This window comes from Montipora capricornis, chromosome 9, assembly GCF_036669925.1.
Source record: "Montipora capricornis isolate CH-2021 chromosome 9, ASM3666992v2, whole genome shotgun sequence".
NCBI classification, from domain to species: domain Eukaryota; kingdom Metazoa; phylum Cnidaria; class Anthozoa; order Scleractinia; family Acroporidae; genus Montipora; species Montipora capricornis.
The window spans coordinates 27,535,943-27,540,942 of NC_090891.1; the positions used below are offsets into that span (position 1 = coordinate 27,535,943).

At 38.5% G+C, this 5,000-nt stretch overlaps 1 protein-coding gene across 1 annotated transcript in view; it reads right to left on the reverse strand.

The window, feature by feature from the left end:
* LOC138017490 (uncharacterized) overlaps window positions 1-5,000 on the reverse strand; it is a 243,896-nt gene that overhangs the window by 30,938 nt on the left and 207,958 nt on the right. The window lies entirely within an intron of this gene.

Sequence of the window (5,000 nt, forward strand, 5' to 3'; positions counted from 1 at the left end):
ATTCAATCTTCTTATAGCATTAGGTTTGATGCCAGACTCCTCCAAAAAGTCATTGTCAAATGAATTTTTGCCTTCTGTTAGCAAGACATTATATCCGGATTTGTAAAAACAATAAAACGCTACCAAAGGTAGAAGGCTTTTTCAGATGTCTTAAGTCGACCTATCTATTTGAACAAAAGGGTGCGGACACCTTACAAACGAAGTGGGAACTACTGAAAACTTTAATTTAGAAAACCGTTCTTTTTTCTTGCTTCTTTTACTTTGATAAGTCCCTAAACCAACAAATCCTTCATCGCCTTTTCACAACAGCCTTGCAACCGACAGCCCGTAAACTTTAATGCTTTGATTTCCTTTTCAGTATGGGAAGCAATGTATACTGTTCTACTGTAAATATGTAAATATGTCTATCCTGTAAGTAAGTTGTTTGTTTTGTGTGTGTGGAATAAATAAATTAATTAATTTAAAAAAAACAAAAACAAAAAAAAACTTCCTTCTGCTCTTTCTAAAAACTGTGTATCAATTTACTTTTGCATCAATATTTGTTTTTGCATAAAGCAAGCTAACAAAATCTGTACCTTGCTGAGTTCGCATTTGTTAGCGTTAATAGTATTTTCGGTCCAATGGTTCTGTTTTACGAAGGGGTATATGTTTGAGGTCACCCATCGAGATACTAAACAGGGCTTAACTTTAGTAAACTTTAGTGTTACAAAGCTGTCAGATGCTCAGAGGGCACGCTTAAACTTGTGGTGAAAGAAGTTGTGAGAGAGCTTGAAAATTATCAACATGTCAGCCCAGAAGCCAATGTTGCTCACTTCCCATTTATTTTCTTCAATCTTTCGATTCTGGGTTGAGTACTTTGCTAGTAACCACATGCCTTGACTTCTCAGGCTATTTACCCATTGCCAAGACTTCTACCATGGCACTACAATGATAGACAATACCAAAACAATATCGTGCACTGTCAGAGCTACATACTACGCAAGGACAACTTGAATCTCCTGGAAGACAACACACAGCTCAGTTGACATTTTATATGGAATAAATCGCTGTGTTACTTCACTACCACACATAAGCACTACGTGTCTATTTTTTCTAAAGAGGACAGGAATTTCTTCTTTCTGACAAATGATTAGTTAATAGGCCGGTAGCCAGGTTTTTAACCTCAGAAAAGGATCTGTTTCGTCGTACGAACGTGTGAGGACCTGTAAGCCAAAGGGACTCTGCTGGTATGACTTCTGGGTGACCCCTTAAATGGTCTTAATGACCCCCCAACTTGAAAATCTGGAACGGTGCACGTACCACAGGCAACCCAGTGTACCCTCAGAGGGTCTAGTCCATCTGATTTAAATCGAATTCCACCACTAGGTTAGAGTATTTTACGGGTCACTGATCCGACCTGTTTCGACATACTGAACATATAAATCATGAATATACCCTGTTTCAAATGTTCTTTTTCTTGTTTTACATAGTGTTGTTTGTTTAGATTCTTTGCCCAAGAGTGGGGCTTTTTTTGACACTTTTGATAGTTTCCCACCCTGGGGAATCTGATCAGAAAAATTTAAGAATTGTCAATACCCCACCCCTTGCCCACACACCTTGTCCTTGCCTGGGATTTACATTGATGTAGGTGCATAAGTAATGTACAGATTATGTGACATGGGTCAAAGCTCAGTGTTTGGGAAAATGTTCCCACGGCGACAAATCCACCGTAGAATTCGAGGGCAAAGGTTTTTCTTTCATTTCAATCCACTAGCCGCTCAATCGAAGCCCTGCCGGCGACGTTAGGCGGCTGTTTATTGTCCCACACGAATCGATTAAATGATGGAAAAGATCCTCTTTCACTTTGATAAAATTTTGCCAGTCAAGTGTTGAGCAATCACACTTTCAAAATCTGAAGAAAAAAAATTTTTTTTTGATCATAGTAGCACTTTAAACACTCGTTACCAAACCGAACTCAACGGTCGCCGTGTGGTGTTTAAAATGAAAGAGGATCTTTTCCATCGTTTTATCGATCCGTTTGGGGCACTAACAGCCTTCTGACGTCGATGGCAGAGCTTAGATTGCGCGGCTAGCGTTCTGAAATGAAAGAAAAACATTTGCCCTTGAATTATACGGTAGATTTATGGCCGTGGAAACATTTTAACCGGGAATATTTGACTCAATTTGGTGGGCTCCTGAGAATTCGGTGTTCAGCCTTGATATTTTACCATAATCGTTGACAACCGAGGAACTGGTAATGGCTCAATTCGCGTCAAATTTGGAAAAACAAAACCACACAGGAAGGAAGCGGCCCGCAATGACAATACAGTTGGGCTTTTTAATTGAGATTTTTTTTCGCAAAATTGTCTTCTTAGGTCCTCAAAAACCAACATTTGACTTGATTTTCGTTGATTGTTAATTTCACTTTACAGTGTCCCCAGTTAGTGCTCCAGCTCTAGAACGACTAGAGACTTAAGACGAGATTTTTTTGAACATCGAGCAATAAAGCGCGCCAGCGGCCAAAAATCCCATAAGAGCTTGCGCGCATCTTACTTACAGATCAGGAATTGTACCGTCGGCCATATTGTGTCGCGGTGGAAGAGCACATAGAAGTTGTGTTGAGTGCAAGCGATTAGCCAACCATTTTGCACAGGTATTTCATTCAGTCACTTCGGAAAGATCTGTAAAGCTTTGAAAAACGTTTTGAAGCGGTGAATTTATCGTATTTAGTTTAACCTTCTTGCAAGGTTATAACCAGTACGCAAATTGTTCGAAAAGATCTTTCTGCCGTAAGATTTCGAGTTCTCCGACTCTGCTAATAAGAGATCCAGTCTAGAATTAGTGTGTCAAGACTTGCTTTTGGACTATCTTTAGACTGCAAACCTAGGATGAATTCTTATTATACTTCTATTAAAATAGTGTGAACAGTTCTTTTGTCATTGCCTTGTCTGTGACCGGTGATCTGATATTCGAGTTAGAGGTAGTCAAGTTGATGTGGAAGCAGCTTCTGTTACTTGCGTTACGGTTCAGTGAGGTTTCCTACAGATCGTTTTCGGACTGCTGTTGTCGTTACAGCTCGGTGTACTCTATCGCTAGACCTTGCAAAAGGTAATTTTGTCCTTTTTTTTTTTTTTTTTGAAAGGTATTGAGTATTCGTGGATAGGTTCCTTTAGAGTTGATTTTCAGCTTATCTCCCGCACACTTCTTCCGTAAAAAGATTCGTGAGACCCCCAGTGTTTCCTTTTCAGTTCCCCCTTTAAAATTACACATTAAGATTGTGTTCAGCTTAGCTTCAATTGTCAACTTTCAATTTCGATTGTTGAGTTGAATTTATCATAAAATTTGCCACAAGTGTTTCATTTTCCAATTCACTAGAGTTAAGTCTAGCTTATATCAAAGTTAAAAAAAAAAAGAGTTATTGAAGGTTTGATCTTTGTGAAGAATTGAAAAAAAAAAAAAGAAAGAAACTAGTCCCAGCTGAGCCTCAGAGATTGTAAACAATGTCTTCACAGTACTTACTTATAGTATATGTAAAAAACCTACAAGGAAGAATCTCGTCCCATAAATGATGTTAAAGGAAAAATGTCAAGCCTGTAGGAATGCCACTATCTGCCTCTGATGTTCAGCGTCCAAATGCACAACTCCCCTGTACAAGCTAAAACATTTAAAGTCACTACCAAAGTCCACCAAAGTCAGTAGATGATTTGTTCCCTGAAGCTAAGAAAACCTTTTTGGAAAAAAAAGTTGGCTGTGTGGCCCTCATAAGCAGTTTAATGCTGTGGTGCATGTTATGTAAGGTTGCACAGGCTGTTACCCAGTGTAAACAAAAGTGTTCCACAGCCCCTGTCTGCAAACAATTCTATTCAACATCAAGTTCGTTGTGCCCCAGTGTCATATGAACTGACGTCAAAGCAAACTCAGCGGAGGATTTGAAACAAACTTTAAAACTGCGCAAGGTAAAAAGTGGCTGAACTTAAAACAGAAGTTGAAAACATGGGTGTCTCAAATGAACAGATCTGCCAGGAAATTCTTGAAGGGCGATTTGATGGGGTAAACTTTCCTTCTTTTAACTCACATGGTAAAATTCTACCATACATATTTTACCTTACTAGTTGGTTTTTCAGTTTATTTGGATTGGTAATGAAAAGATGAACACCAAGGCTGTTGCCTAACAGGAGCCCGGAATAGCTCTGGGCACCTTAATTTTTCACAGCAACACCTTTCGCTTCATATGTTGGGCTCCTAAGTTCTCAGCGTTAAGCTCTGAGGGCCCCTTTAAAATTTTCTTAGGCAGCAGCCTTGAACACAATTCAAGGATCTCCCAAGCCCGCGAAACTGAAAACATGGCATACTGTCATGCTTGTATAACAGGGTAAAAGTTACTACTGGTAACCCTGCAAAATACAGTAAAGACCCACACATAAGAACCTAGAATTTTCGAGGTCAGGCTGAGCAGGTTCTAATATTTTAGGCTATTTTTTCATAATGCAGGCTGATTACATGTAGTTTCTTAATAGGTTCTTATTTCTCAGAGGAACAACAATAAATTTCTATATTTTATTCATAAGATATGTCGACAGTATTGCACTGTAGCTTTATGGAAAACACATTTCTAGAGAAAATCCAATAAAATGCCAATCAAAGAAAACATATACACAATAGACCTAATCGGCTAACTCAATGTTGTACCCAATTCAAATCTCCAGAGATTAAGATTCTTTGTGTATTGTATTTGCATGATAATGTACCATTCACATTTAAATGATATGGAAATACCTGAAACAAAACGTTTTTTTCCCAAAGGGTTTGAATTGGGTACAACATTGAGTTAGCCGATTAGGTCTATAACAGGAGTTTTCTCTAGGGTGATTTTTTTGTAAAAGTACCTCTTTTTCTTTGCCAGGCTCTGCAGGTTCTTATATTTTTGGGTATTTTTAAAATGCCAAATTTCAGCCTGTACTAGGTTCTTATATGTGAGTTTGTACTGTATCATTCCCTAAAATAGAAAACTAATCCAGGCT